The sequence below is a fragment of the Siphateles boraxobius genome, unplaced genomic scaffold, assembly GCF_051911475.1.
Source record: "Siphateles boraxobius isolate OS27281-9 unplaced genomic scaffold, OSU_SipBor_1 269, whole genome shotgun sequence".
In the NCBI taxonomy this organism is placed as follows: domain Eukaryota; kingdom Metazoa; phylum Chordata; class Actinopteri; order Cypriniformes; family Leuciscidae; genus Siphateles; species Siphateles boraxobius.
In genome coordinates this window covers 880,836-896,584 of record NW_027508886.1, presented here as the reverse complement: position 1 = coordinate 896,584, position 15,749 = coordinate 880,836, and the positions used below count along the sequence as shown (strand labels likewise).

Sequence of the window (15,749 nt, the reverse complement as noted above, 5' to 3'; positions counted from 1 at the left end):
GGTCAAAAGTAAGCCACAGGAGAGAAACACGATTGGTCAAAAGTAAGCCACAGGAGAGAACGTGATTGGTCAAAAGTAAGCCAGAGCAGAGAAACACGATTGGCTCACGTGGGCTTACTTTGGGCTTACTTTGGCTCAATCGGTAGGAAGCAGTAGGCGCAAGCGAGAGGTAGTGGGATCGATGCCTGCATTCTCCAGTGCTGTCCATCCTTTTTACGCCCCCCTTCAAGGGGCACTACCTAGATGAGCTCTTGCGGCTCAGTGCTGCCGAAAATGTTTTTTCGAACGAGGTACTGCACACATCCTGGCAAATGCAGGTCCCACCGAGATTTGAACTCGGTTCGCTGGATTCAAAGCCCAGAGTGCTAACCATTACACCATGGAACAAACACACCCTGATAGCTGGATGTATGAGAGGCAGATAGCGATGAGGCTAGGTGTAATCAGGTAGATAAGAGCTGCCGTTTGGTCAGTGGACCGCCTCGACTAAGAGAGGCGGACGTGGTTCCTCTGCCGAAACCCGGGATTGAACCAGGGACCTTTAGATCTTCAGTCTAACGCTCTCCCAACTGAGCTATTTCGGCCAGGTACTTGTGCGGTTTAGCCAGCAGCCATGTCTGGGAGACCGCCAGTCATTTTCGAGAAGAGCAGAGCGAAGGTCCCAGAGAGAAAATGAGTTGCCCGTACGGGGATCGAACCCTTGACCTTGGCACTATTAGCACCACGCTCTAACCAACTGAGCTAACCGGCCTCTCTCTGGCTCATTTTATCCCCAATTTCTCAGAAATATCCTGGTTGCCCTAATCAGGCTGAAGAGATTAAAAGGAAAGCCTGATAATGGGCTCGTCCGGGATTTGAACCCAGGACCTCTCGCACCCTAAGCGAGAATCATACCCCTAGACCAACGAGCCGAAACATACGTCCTCCCTGCTGCTGTCGGGCCGAAAACAATTCAGCTTGCATGGCTTAAAGCGCAATATTTTGATTAAATCTACAATTAAAAGGAGATTTGAACTCGGATCGCTGGATTCAGAGCCCAGAGTGCTAACCATTACACCATGGAACCTTGGCGTGTGTCAACTTTTCCCATGAGCAGCAGAGATTTAAGTCATTGAGTCCAAAAGCACGATAGCAAGGAGCAAATGAAGCCTTTGCTTTTTAAGCCCATGGCTGCGTTCCAAACCGCATACTCAATGAGTAGGTACTTAATTTCAATGAGTACTTACTTAACGAGCGCTAAAAGAGTAGGTACTTTATAGCCAAATCTCGTTGAGTATGAATGCGATCCGGATTCCGGACATCATCCGCCATGTTGACGTTATCATGTGACCTACGACACGTTATCACAAGCGCAACAACTTAAAAGATGAACGACACGTTTAATTCATCTATCTGTAAATATCTTGATATTGATGAAACTTGCTCATTTTGTGGTATTGTTGAAGAAACAGCTGCCAATTTATTTTGTGAATACATTTAGGGTTGATTTAAGTTGTTATATTTTAAACCCTTCTAATGTGACCCACAGTTCCTTATAACGATTTTTTAAGAAACCCCAAAATCGTTATCTCTTGAATATGTTGTTAATTTCTTTATTTTATACCCAAAAAGTTTCTCCTTCAAGTTTTCCTCTTTTCTTGATGAATTTACCTCTCGTTTCATCCCTCAGACAATAACAACAAAACTATTTTTTAATGTATTATGAAGAACTATTTATATTTAAAGATATTTAGCCTTGTTATTGTTCTTTTTTCCTGTGTATAAATATCATATTATGATGTACACAAACCAATGATCTTTATGTTTTCTGTTTTGTCATTATGATTGTTCATTGTTAGATACAACTAGTATCTTTCCATGATCTTTATGTAATAAGTTTATAAGTTTAAATTATATGAGCGACAGGTGCACTAACACTTCATAACATCATTAACTCGACAGCACAAGCTAGAACAGTTTTCCTCTGCGTTTACTGTCTGCAGTGCACAAGGAGACAGGCCGCTGCTCGAAGATCTCCTTTGGAGAAACTGTTGACTTTATACTCGAAAAATGCAAGTATCGCTCATAAAAAATTAATATTACATCAGAATGAATTGCATTGTTAGCCCACCCCAAAACTTAAACAAAATATTATTAAATGCTGACCATTACTTAATTATATGACTTTTTTATATATACTAAAAATGATATAATTTAATAAAACAAGCAAAATGTAATTTGTTTTGTAATATGAGTTATGCTTAGAGCCTCTTCTTAATATTATTAACTCGTCTTTATTTTTAGGTCATGTTCCAAAAATATTCAAGCTGGCAGTAATAAAACCTCTCATTAAGAAACCGCAATTAGATCCAAATAACTTAGCAAATTACAGACCCATCTCAAATCTTCCATTTATGTCTAAAATACTAGAAAAAATTGTGTCCGCTCAATTGTGCTCTTTCTTACAAGAAAATGATATCTATGAAAAATTCCAGTCGGGATTCAGACCGCATCATAGCACAGAAACTGCGCTAGTTAAAATTACAAATGATTTACTTTTAGCTTCTGACCAAGGCTGTATCTCAATACTAGTTCTACTCGATCTTAGTGCTGCGTTCGATACTATCGATCATAAAATACTCTTGGATCGACTACAAAACTACACTGGTGTTCAGGGACAGGCATTAAGCTGGTTTAGATCGTACTTATCAGACCGTTACCATTTTGTCTGTTTAAATGGGGAAAAATCAAAGATTACGTCAGTAGACTATGGAGTGCCGCAAGGATCGGTGTTAGGCCCTCTGCTATTCTCAATATATATGCTGCCACTTGGTAATATTATAAGAAAACATGGAATTAATTTCCACTGTTATGCTGATGACACTCAATTATATATCTCATCACGACCAGATGAAAACACTAACTTATCTAAATTGACAGAGTGTCTAAATGATATAAAATGCTGGATGACGTGTAATTTCCTGCTATTAAATTCAGATAAAACGGAGGTACTACTTATTGGTCCAAAAAACTACCCACAAAATCCCTTACAATACAACTTTAATTTAGAATGATGTCCTGTTACTTTATCCACTACAGTAAAAGACCTGGGTGTTATACTAGACCGCAACTTGACTTTCGAAAATCATATTTCATATATTACAAGAACAGCCTTTTTCCACCTTAGAAACATTGCTAAGCTACGCAACATGCTATCTGTTTCTGATGCAGAAAAGTTAGTTCATGCATTCATGACCTCGAGACTAGATTACTGTAATGCTTTATTAGCTGGCTGCCCTGCATCCTCAATCAACAAGCTACAGTTAGTGCAAAATGCAGCTGCTAGAGTTCTTACTAGATCAAGAAAATATGATCATATAACACCTATTTTATCATCTCTACACTGGTTACCTATTAAGTTACGTATCAATTACAAAGTATTCCTACTGACCTATAAAGCCCTAAATGGTTTAGCTCCTGTGTATTTAACAGACCTTCTATCGCCATACAATCCATCGCGCTCTTTAAGATCACTAAATTCGAGGCTTCTGGTCATTCCTAGGATATCTAAGTCCACTAAAGGAGGGAGGGCGTTCTCGCATTTAGCTCCTAAACTCTGGAATAGCCACAATAGTGTATTGTGAAAAGCGCTATACAAATAAATTTGAATTGAATTGAATTGAATTATGCATGAATACACGTGAACATCTCAATTGTCAGTCAAGCAATGAATTAATGCATACATTAAATAATTATATTTTATATACTGACAACAATAAGAAACATGAATAAATGAGTAAAAGAACAAATAAAAGTAACCATCACACAATAAACAAATGCATGCACATGAAACAAATCTTTATTCAAACTACAAGCATGTATTTGGGCGCTGAAGCCCACATCCTACTGCCATCTCAACACAGCGGTTCCCATTCTGCGGCTTTATTCTGATGAATTCACCAGAGGTGACCGTGCCTTCGTGCCGGAGCTTGTTGCTGCGCTGCGCTTCACAATCTGAGGCGATAAGGGCAGATGGAGAGATCTTATGACAGTCTCATCCATGGCACCGTTTCCAGGATTCAGCTCTGGGCTCCTCATCCTCAGTGCTCACACCAGTCTGAATAAAAACATGTTTAGTTACTTTATAGATTTGTTTATTTACCTTATTTACAGCACATTAGTCTAATGTCAACAGTGCGGACAACAGTGAATTAACGTTATCCTATCCTATGATAATGCCACACATACATCACTCAGATGTCTTTTTCATGTTGTGATGTGCTCATCTGCAATATGTCAATACTTACAATATTTTCCTTTCAGATGTAAATAGACATTTTAAATAAGCGTGTTTAAGATGTATATGGTTATGTAAATCCACTTTAGAGACGTTACGTGTGCTTAGAGCTCCCCTGTTAGCTAGCTATACAAAACATGTTTTACAGCAAAATCACAACTATACTATACTGTCTAACTACTTTACACCTTCAACAGTTAAAACGTCTACTCTATTGTAGTTTAACACATAAGGAACCATGTTTACTCACATTTGAAAACCCCCGGCGTCGCTGATCTCCGTGATGTTTGATAATGACGTATGCTCTCGCGTGGCCTCCTGGGATAGAAGAGTATCCATCGGTTGAGCACTCAAAAATCGGGCCGGAAGCAGTAAGCCATCCGGGAACTTCTCCCCTACTCTTTTATGAATACTGATGTTTCGAACGTACTGCTTCCTTCACGTACTGTTTTCGCCTACTATATAGTAGGAAAGTAGGCACATTCGAACGCACTTAAGTCCAAATCTCGCGATAATTGGTACGTCACCCAGGTAATTCTCGCCTACTCTTTTGGATTAATACATACTTTTTCGCTCGCCTACTCTTTTCCCATACTAAATAGTAGGGAAGTATGCGGTTTGGAACGCAGCACATGTTTCCCCAATTCCGACTCTGTTTGAGAGTGCCAATTTCACTGCCACGTCAGCAGTTGTGCATCACCTCTGTTTTTTCCCACCCTTCCGCAAAGAACCTAAAAAGGTTCTACCGAGATTGGAACTGGGATCGCTGGATTCAAAGCGCTAACCATTACACCATGGAACCAACACTTCCTGATAGCTGGCTGTCTGAGAGGCAGATAGCGATGAGGCTAGGTGGAATCAGGTAGACTAAAAGAGGCGGACGTGGTTCCTCTGCCGAAACCCGGGATATAAATATCCTGGTTGCCCTAATCAGGCTGAAGAGATTAAAAGCAAAGCCTAATAATGGGCTCGTCCAGGATTTGAACCCGGGACCTCTCGCACCCTAAGCGAGAATCATACCCCTATACCAATGAGCCGAAACATACATCCTCCCTGCTGCTGCCGGGCCGCAAACATTTCAGCTTGCATGGCTTAAAGCGCAATTTTTTGATTAAATCTACAATTAAAAGGTAGCCAGTGCAAAGTTTCCAGCACAGAGAAAATGCGGCCTCTTTTTTTGTGGTCATTGGAAATCACGCTGCAGCACCTGCACACGAATAATGAGAAGCTTACTTACAGGAGCCTGGTCTGCAACACTGGACCCAGTTGATGTTGCAGGAGCAGAGGCAGCACTTGGCTGGACAGAAGGCTGTGGAGGAGACTGCAGAGGAGGCTGAACAGGGCGCAGAGGAGGAGACTGCAAAGGAGGCTGGGCAGGGCGCAGAGGAGGAGACTGCAGAGGAGGCTGGGCAGGGCGCAGAGGAGGAGACTGCAGAGGAGGCTGGGCAGGGCGCAGAGGAGGAGACTGCAGAGGAGGCTGGGCAGGGCGCTGCAGTCCTGTGGGTGGCTGTAGTGAGGATGGTCCTGGTGCAGAGGGACAGGGGTTGAAGGCCTTGCTGGAAAGATGGGAGTCTTGACTCTCTGTACAAAGGTCTGTGGTGTTGTGGGGCGTCCTCTAGAGTCAGCTCTGAATAGTGTTCGGAGACAGGGAAGATGGTGTGGTTTTTTACAGTCTTTTTGGACACAGTCTTTTGCTTGACATAAGCTTTGTGGGCCAAGTCTCGTAGCTGTTGGGCAGACATGGTCCGTGAACAGGCCAGGTGATGACTCACTGTGGGATGCAGATTTGGGAGAAACAGAGTTCTGAAGTTGAAATCCTCTTCCATACCTGGCTCGTTCCGTGCTCCGAAGTAGGCTTGTCGGAATCGGCCGTAGTAGGTCTGTGGGGTTTCAAGTCTTGTCTGCTTGAGGTCCATGGCGATGATGAGCCCTTGGTCTGATTCTGGATCAGAGACTGCTCGGATCAAAGCTTGTCGCAGCTGCTGGTAGTCAGTTTTGACAGTCTTTGTTTGACGGTCTAGGAAGCTGCGCACGTCACGGCTAGACGTAATTCTTAGCAGGTACAAATTGTCCCAAGCTGTCAAGTTGGCAACAGTTTGCAAGTGAAAGTCATTGTCCTGTAGATAAGAGTGAATGTCATCACCTCCTGCAGGGTCTGGATTAAACGTAGGGATGTTTCTGGCCAGCTTGTCGAGTTCTTTTGGGGCCATGCCATGGTTAGCGGCAGGGGTTGTCTGGAAGCTGGCTGGTGACATCTTGAGCAATGGGCTTTTAACCCCCCTTTCAGCTCTGAGTTTGTGGCTGAAAGGTACGGACCGGGTGGTTGGGGGAAACTTTGTGGTGTGCGTTTCCCCTTCCCGTTCATTCTGCAGTCTATGAGAGTGTTTCAGCTCTCTGTGAACAATGTCAAGTTCGGTTTTTTTAGATCGTGTCTCTGCTGAGTAAGCTTGTGGATTTCAACTCGGGCTGCGTGCAAGTGGCTTTTGCAGGCCTTGGCTTTAGCGTCTCTTTCTTTTAGTTCAGTCTCTGCTCTTACAAGGAGAGCTTCACCTTGTCGGAGTTTCTCGTTGAGTTCCTCTCTGGCGTTTCTCTCCGCTTGCTTTCTTTGGTCTGTGTCGAGACGAAGATCTTGCAGGGCATTTTGAAGTCTTTCTACTTGTTTCTGTAGCTCTGGATCTGTGTCGTCCTCTTTCTCGCGCTGGTTCTGGGTCTCGAGGAGGAGCTGATCAAGGCGACTCTGGGTTCGGGCCTGGTCCTTCCGGGCCTCCTCCGCTTGAAGCTGAAGCGCTGCTGCTTACTGCTCCAGGTCGATGTTGCTCCGTTCGCTGAGCCTTGCCTGGGCGACGAGGTTGTGTGCGATACCTCCGACGATTCTGGCCCAGTCTTTGTAGATGTAGCCCTGGGTCGGATCGTGGGCCATCAGCTTGTCCACGTCGGCGTCCTTAGGCAGGAAGGAGGTCGTCATGGCTCTCGACCATGACTGTAGGACAGGAACATACTGGCTCACTGTGGGCGAGAGGAACACAACATACACAAACAAAGAGACCAATGCAAGTCCGTTCTAAGCTTAACAAGCTATACTCATACGGGCTATGCCGTTCATGAGAATTTTGAGGCTAACTGATGTAAACAGTTAGCGAAGCCAATTGATTTGGGTCGACGAAGGACCCGAACTAGAGATTTGACAGGCAGTAGCCTAGCGGGTCACGTGATGACACCGGCTGCGTAATTGTCACTCTATTCTATTATTTAGCTTCCTTGGTGGCTCTCACAGGTTACTGTCTCTAAGTGAAATGAAAGAAACAAATCACAACAGAACACAAAGATAGAAGAGATCAGAGTGAAAGGAAACAATGAAAATGAATAGGTCTGAAATGAACTGGAATAAATACTAACACTGGAAGTGTTAGGGAGAATAAGGAGGCCTAAGCCTACTACCGCTGATAGGGTTTAAGATAGGGCCTACGGGTGAGAGGGGTTGTCGGGATAGCAACCTAAGAAGGTGTGGCTTGGAGAAGAGATGGGCCAAACACTTAAAATATCCGGGAGATATCTAGTATTTTGTGGCTCATAGTAGGTGGAATGGGTTTTATTAAATTTAGTTTACCTGCGGTGAATTGAGTCCACTCCGGTGAGAACCAGTGGCATGGTCAACCTCCCTGGCGCTTCCCAAACACTGAACCGCGGTGTCCTCGGCCCTCCATTACTCTGTGTCGCGTTGCGCCCTCCCAAACAGCCTTTGTGACTTTAAACACAACTCGGCAACGCCAAGATGTCAATCGCCAGACAACACTACAAAATTGGGCTGTTCCCCAGAACCCTCCCGGAGGAGTGGCCTCTTTCTAGGCCCCGGTTTAGGTACTGGTCCCAGATGTCTTTTGTGTCGGCTGGACTGGTTGACTACCTTTGGAGTGCCAAATTGCTGATGTCAGCACTGCGGGCCGCAACGACGGACAGAGATAAAAGAAACCGAGATTCACACACAGCCAGTGTTGGTAACGCTGGTCGGACAACCTTGCTGGCCGGAACACCACCAGAGATGACTTCAAATCACCAAGGGAGTACTACAATAGATACACAAAAGGATGAACAAGGGAAGCTTAAAGTGAATTAAGGCTTGTTTGTTTAAACCAAATTGAGTAATTATTTATGTAGCAATAAGAGTCGAAGGTTTTACTAAATAATAATAAAAAGAGGTAATTATGATAATGTTGGTAATTATCAAAATAACCTAACCCAAAAGAGAGGAAAAATAATAAAAATCAAAATATGAAGAGACAGGATTGAAACACGGTAGAAGAAGCAGGCCGCAGTAGTGGGTTTCACCACGAGGGGGGCGTACTCCTTCTCCGTGCTTTGCCTGGGTAAACAGAACACTTGATTCAAATTCAAAATTCAAAACTTGTTTAAATTTAAAACTTAAAACAAGCAGGAAAGAATTAAAAGGGAAATCAGAATGATATCCTATAATAGCTAATAACACGGTAAAGTATCATTAATAACTATAAAATAATCAAAAAGGGGAAGATGAGATAGATGCACAATTCAAAACAGAGTGAAAGGAGGAAAAACGTGATACCGACTTAGGGGGAAAGGCCACAGGGTGGCGCTGTTTCCTCCACATGGATATCAGTGACTTACAGGCAAACACGATGTAAATTTAAACTGGTTTAAAACCAAATTAAAATAAGCGTGAAAGGAGATTGAGAAATCAGGATAAAATTTTATAATAATTAACGACAACAGTAAAGTATCGTCAATAACTATAAAATAGTCAAAAGAGAAAAGTAGACATAGGCAATTCAAACAGAATTGGACAGAGAGACAAGGAGAGTTGAGTGAGCCGACTTGGGCTCTCTCTGGCTGTGCTGGGATTTAGTTTAAGTTTTAATTCAAATCTTGTCTTGAACCAAACTCAAAGTAAATGTACCAGTCAAAAGCAGAAAAATTTGTCTAACACAAAATAATATTTGCACGAGCAAAGGTCTAAATGCAAATAATTACTGAGAATTTAGACAGGGAAATGAATTCCCTTAATTCACAGGGAAATGAATTCAGCAGTAAAGAGAGCATTATCTGAAACGGCCACAAGATGGCGTAATTGCGCTCATGCAGGCTGAAGTCAGAAGGCGGGGCGTAATTCGAGACTCCTAAACACTTAAAGGACGCCCTCTGGTGTTTAGCAAGCAGAATTACAACCGACTTTAATGTGATTCAAACTAAGAGCTTTCAGCTCGCGTCGTGCGCTGATTTCCTGCAATAAATCACAAATAAACAAGCAGATCTCTGCGGATCTTTCGGTGCTGTACAGCACAAGAGCGTGAAACAGGATTTTTTCGCTGTGAAAACACGCAGATGTGAAACAACAGGAATTTCCGTCTGTTGTTACTCACATAAACATTTTTATGTATTAGATTTATATTTAAATGTATCAGATCTTTAATTGGGTAGCTAAACGAATTTTGACCAGGAGTTTACCGTTTTTGTTGAATATCACTGGGTTAACCACGACTTCAATAACGACATTATGTAAGGCCTTTTACCACTGAAGAGAGGAAACTCGCTCTCGATCAGATTTACGTCTTGCTAAAGAGATTCTCGTCTTAATCAGGCGTTTAAATAATATTAACATGTACCAGCTGCAAAGAGTTTGCTTCGTCTTTACAGGGACAGGTATAATATTATGAAATGCAGTTTAATTTAGCAATTAACAGTGTTCACATGTTAGACATATTTCACAGAGTCGATTTGCTTAACTGAGATCGGCTTCGTGCCGATCAGTTCTTCAGTGGGTTCGCGTTGCGCGACTTTCACTGGAGCGCGCATAAAAAAAAAAAAAATTAATACACAATATACTCATAGATTGAAACTGAATTTGCTCATAAAACAAAGTTTGAAATGCCTCGCGATCTCCACCAAACTGTAGCGACAATGAGTCTTACATTAAATTAGTTCAAATTATATATAGGGAATTTAATAATTAATCATGAATGATTAATATATTGCACATTACAGTTAAATTATCGAAGCTGAAAATAGATCGATTGTATATATGAATGATCACCATAATGCGTTATGGTTCGTCATTAATATATCAATAGTCTTATTACAGATCGATTATATGAGATAACCTTAAATGGAATTAATTTAGTTATCGAACAATCTGTTTGTCCAGCAAACGGCCGTAAGATTAACTTATCAATTTTCAACAAAAATTATCTCTTTCTTATAATTCCAAAAAAAGCTATTTTCTGGCCATAAAAAATCACCTTCTTGTTATTATAAAATTTAGGTTACTGAAATAGTAACGAATTGTAAAGCTTTGTAGCTAAAGGGTCGAACACTTCATTGACTTTGTAAAAATGAGCACTTTAGACAATTAGCAATCAAGAATATAATGGTTTTAATAAAAAGAAACTATGGATACAGAATTCTACATTTAAACCCGGGATACATGTATGTACAATAAACAGTAAAACTAACGAGACAAACGAATAACAACGGGAGTGAGAGAGAGAGAGATTGAGTGAGAGAGAGAGAGAGTGAAGTATATATATATATATAGAGAGAGAGAGATAGATAGAGGATGAGAAAGTGAAACTAACGGTCAGGATGAGAGAGATCACCGGGGTGATCGCAGCATGGCAAAAATCACAGACAATAACCCTTAGAGAGGCAACAAGAAATCACATCAATCAAATCAAATCAATAACCTATACTTGCGAATATGGTTCTCTTTGTGTTGCTGAGGAACGCAGAGTCGTATGCGTGTTTGTCCTTCGGTGCTATAGGCTTGTTCTCTCGTGTCTTCCGGGGCGAGACAAGACGGTCAAACAGGTACCAAGAATGGCCGGAACGAGTAGAAGAAACATAAAGTTACATTCATATGCAGAATTACACACATTTAATGTTCACTCACACGACTATAAAGCCGTAATACCGGCTACCATGACCTAGGAAAGATCAAATTCATGTTTATACATTTCTTAAGTGGTTATATATAGATTGCAGAGTCTATTAGTCTTTCTTCATCAGAATTCAAGTGGGAGCTGTGATTCCCTTGGAATTCCTTTTGGGGGTCATAAAGTTGTATGACCTAGCAAGAGGGAGAGTTACAGAAGATGATCCTGTTAGGTAATCTTTCGTTAGAAATACACTTAAGATTTGAAGTTACAGACCAGTCTCCAATTACATCTATAGAATAAGACAAAACTAAATAGATATGCATGCATACAGGAACGTTAGATACAATTCTGTGTTATATACATTAAGGACATTCCTATCCTAAGTTATCCTAAGTTAGTCTAAAAAGGACGTTTGTGTGCGGGTATGTGTGGTGTGTGTGTGTATCCTTAGGGCATATTGTCCCTCCGTGGTGTGCACCACGTGAGGGTTTCGAGAACAACGGGACCTGTTTCTTGATTGCGCAATGCGTCATAAATGGAGTTAATCAATGACCTGCTGGCAGACATTGGGGCACCATTTCACATGATTCAAGGTTTTGTGAATTAAACATATATGTGTTCATATTTGTTCAGTAGTGAAAGAAAAACAGGATTCGGTCAGTCGCTACAGAGAGAAATGGCACTTCTCAGGTGTCAATCTACATTCACTCTTTGAGTGAACATCCTCAAAGGAAAAAAGATAATTTAAAAGTGTACGTAAAAGGTTTTATTTCATTTTTTATCGTAATCACTGACTAAAGCTCATTCTTGTCATCTCACACTTCCCCCACTCCCCTTGGAATAAGTGGCTGTTGTAGTGTTTGGTCTGCTTCGCTTCACACTTGGCTGATCCCATCTTTTTTTCTTCTTGCATTTCTTCTAATGGTGCTTGGATGAAAAACAGGATAATTTTCACTGCTTCCTTCCATCTTTACATCATCATGTCATCTCTCTACTAATCATACATGCTTTGCAATAAACCTTGTAATCGCAGTAGCTGTCCAGCAGAGCTGAGAAAGTCATGCAGTGAAAGTCTAAAACAATAAAATAATTTTGTTGTGTATTTTTACGCTCCAGCCACTGCAGGCTCAAGAGGCCCTGCTCCTGCCCCGGCTCGTGCTACTGCCCCTGCTCCTGCCCTTTATCCTGCTCCTCCAGCATCGTGGACCCCTGGCCAGGTGTCCCAGTCGCCTGCAGAGCTTCCTGTCCACTGGAAAGAGCAACTCCCATCTTTCCAGCAAGGCCTTCAACCCCTGTCCCTCTGCAGCAGGACCATCCTCACTACAGCCACACACAGGACTGCAGCGCCCTGCCCAGCCTCCTCTGCAGTCTCCTCCTCTGCGCCCTGCCCAGCCTCCTCTGCAGTCTCCTCCTCTGCGCCCTGCCCAGCCTCCTCTGCAGTCTCCTCCTCTGCGCCCTGCCCAGCCTCCTCTGCAGTCTCCTCCTCTGCGCCCTGCTCAGCCTCCTCTGCAGTCTCCTCCACAGCCTTCTGTCCAGCCAAGTGCTGCCTCTGCTCCTGCAACATCAACTGTGTCCAGTGTTGCAGACCAGGCTCCTGTAAGTAAGCTTCTCATTATTCGTGTGCAGGTGCTGCAGCGTGATTTCCAATGACCACAAAAAAGAGGCCGCATTTCCTCTGTGCTGGAAACTTTGCACTGGCTACCTTTTAATTGTAGATTTAATCAAAAAATTGCACTTTAGGCCATGCAAGCTTAAATGTTTGCGGCCCGGCAGCAGCAGGGAGGATATATGTTTCGGCTCGTTGGTCTAGGGGTATGATTCTCGCTTAGGGTGCGAGAGGTCCCGGGTTCAAATCCCGGACGAGCCCATTATTAGCCTTTGCTTTTAATCTCTTCAGCCTGATTAGGGCAACCAGGATATTTCTGAGAAATTGGGGATAAAATGTGCCAGAGAGAGGCCGGTTAGCTCAGTTGGTTAGAGCGTGATGCTAATAACGCCAAGGTCGCGGGTTCGATCCCCGTACGAGCCACTCATTTTCTCTCTGGGGCCTTCGCTCTGCTCTTCTCGAAAATGACGGGCGGTCTCCCAGACATCCCTGCTGGCTAAACCATACTAGTACCTGGCCGTAATAGCTCAGTTGGGAGAGCGTTAGACTGAAGATCTAAAGGTCTCTGGTTCAATCCCGGGTTTCGGCAGAGGAACTACGTCCGCCTCTTTAAGTCTACCTGATTCCACCTAGCCTCATCGCTATCTTCGTATCAGCTAGCCAGCTAGCAGAGTGTGTTGGTTCCATGGTGTAATGCTTAGCACACTGGGCTTTGAATCCAGCGATCCAAGTTCAAATCTCGGTGGAACCTTTTTAGGTTCTTTGCGGAAGGGAGGGAAAAAACAGAGGTGATGCGCAACTGCTGACATGGCAGTGAAATTGACACTCTCAAACCGAGTCGGAATTGGGGAAACATGGGCTTAAAAAGCAAAGGCTTCATTTGCTCCTTGCTATTGTGCTTCTGGACTCAATGACTTAAATCTCTGCTGCTCATGGGAAAAGTTGACACACGCCAAGGTTCCATGGTGTAATGGTTAGCGCTCTGAATCCAGCGATCCGAGTTCAAATCTCGGTGGGACCTGCTTTTGCCAGGAATGTGTGCAGTACCTCGTTCGAAAAAACTTTTTCGGCAGCAGTGAGCCGCAAGAGCTCATCTAGGTAGTGCCCCTTGAAGGGGGGCGTAAAAAGGATGGACAGCACTGGAGAATGCAGGCATCGATCCCACTACCTCTCGCTTGCGCCTACTGCTTCCTACCGATTGAGCCAAAGTAAGCCCACGTGAGCCAATCGTGTTTCTCTGCTGTGGCTTACTTTTGACCAATCGCGTTCTCTCCTGTGGCTTACTTTTGACCAATTTTGTTTCTCTCCTGTGGCTTACTTTTGACCAATCGCCTTTCTCTCCTGTGGCTTACTTTTGACCAATCGCGTTTCTCTCCTGGCTCTGCTCCTGTGGCTTACTTTTGACCAATCGGCGACCGCTATTATTATCGTCATCTTTGCAATCTTTGCAACAGGTAAGTCTATTCTTCACGACTGTATAATCGATCATTATTTATTCATAAACAGTGTTTGTTTTTAGACAATTAAACATGCCAATAAAGCCGGCTAGCGTGTAATAGCACACGTTTTTTTCTGTACATGTGAACCTGCAACTTTACCATGATATACAGTAAAAAACATGCCACTACTGTCAAGATTATTAGCCGACCGCTAATTAAGCTATATCCTCCTTAAACCATTTTTTTGTTGTTGTTAATTTAGTATTTTTTTGTGTCATTCATTACATTATTTTGAGCAAAAGAAGATTTTTACTAAAACCTTTAAAAAAAAAGTTTAATTCATACATGTTATACTATACTATGTTATACACCAGTATACATATTTATGTTATCTTTTTAAATACTATGTTATACATATTTAAAAAGACATGAATAGGCAAAAACAAGTGTTTTTTTGTTTCAACAAATGATTCTCAACTATGTTATAAAAGATATACCAAAACGATTTGATATACCATTTTAAGTTTTAGATCTGTTTGATGATCATATTATTATGAATTGTCATAAACGCCTTTATGTTATATTTGGTGTTTCTTAGTAATCTCTGCCACAAAAGCTAAACAAAACAAAACGATTTAGGCATGGCATGATACCAGCAAGATTGTACCAAGAAGTGTTATTTATTTTCTTATTAATAAGTTCATCACACTATTTACAATTTGTACACAAGGCAATTCAAAGTGATTCACAGTTGTATAAAAAACAATAATGCTTATGCTCATAATAATAATAATCATTAATTATTATAATATTATAATAATTAATTACATAAAAAACAAATGCTGTAGTAAAATACTTTCAGTTGGAATATGACAGCTATGTAACGTTCTGTTTATGCCTGTGTCCTTTCAGATTATGTATGCATACCCGGTTTTACGGAGAACCTCTGAGGGTCGACTCCTTATGGGGCCAACTGAGGAGGCCAATAGGAGGAAGATCGTGTTGGCAGGGAGGGCCAGGTGTAAGGAGGAGGTCCTGGCTGAGGCCACTGCCTTTGTGAGGCAGAATGGAGGGAATCCTGGAGACCAGTTCCTGGTTCTGGCTCACTGCAAGATCCAGTTTGGGAAACACCAGGGTCAGAGGTTCCTGTGGTTGCTGGAGAACTCACTGGAGTATGCCTGCTATCTGGTCAGCAGCATTTTGGGGGAGGAGGAGAGGGACAACCCGCTGTCAGACAACAAACACCTGTTCCTCAGATACACCTCGCAGATCAGGGAGGTAGGCGAGGCTGTGGAGGTGTATCAGAAAAAACAGGCCATGCTGCAGGAGGCCCAGAGGACAGGAGACTCTGGATGTCTGATGGTGGAGTTTGGGGATTTTAAGGGTAGGTCAATGAAGGAGGTGTATGAGGACCCAAGCAAGGAGGCCCAGGCTCTCATCACCTACCTGAAGAAGGCAAAGGCCAGGCCTAACACCAATATGGCCCTTTTCAAAGCCTACGTGCTGAAGAGGCAGGCTCCATT

General features: G+C 42.7%; 5 non-coding genes across 5 annotated transcripts; 3 read left to right on the top strand and 2 right to left on the bottom strand.

Moving 5' to 3' along the window:
- Window positions 1-511: 511 nt before the first annotated feature.
- On the bottom strand, window positions 512-584 carry trnaf-gaa (transfer RNA phenylalanine (anticodon GAA)). Its single transcript has one exon. It is a non-coding gene; the product is annotated as a tRNA-Phe (tRNA).
- Window positions 585-839: 255 nt separating this feature from the next.
- trnap-agg (transfer RNA proline (anticodon AGG)) lies at window positions 840-911 on the bottom strand. Its single transcript has one exon. It is a non-coding gene; the product is annotated as a tRNA-Pro (tRNA).
- Window positions 912-12,976: 12,065 nt separating this feature from the next.
- Window positions 12,977-13,048, top strand: trnap-agg (transfer RNA proline (anticodon AGG)). Its single transcript has one exon. It is a non-coding gene; the product is annotated as a tRNA-Pro (tRNA).
- Window positions 13,049-13,136: 88 nt separating this feature from the next.
- trnai-aau (transfer RNA isoleucine (anticodon AAU)) lies at window positions 13,137-13,210 on the top strand. Its single transcript has one exon. It is a non-coding gene; the product is annotated as a tRNA-Ile (tRNA).
- Window positions 13,211-13,303: 93 nt separating this feature from the next.
- Window positions 13,304-13,376, top strand: trnaf-gaa (transfer RNA phenylalanine (anticodon GAA)). The gene has a single exon. It is a non-coding gene; the product is annotated as a tRNA-Phe (tRNA).
- The last annotated feature ends 2,373 nt before the right edge of the window (window positions 13,377-15,749 follow it).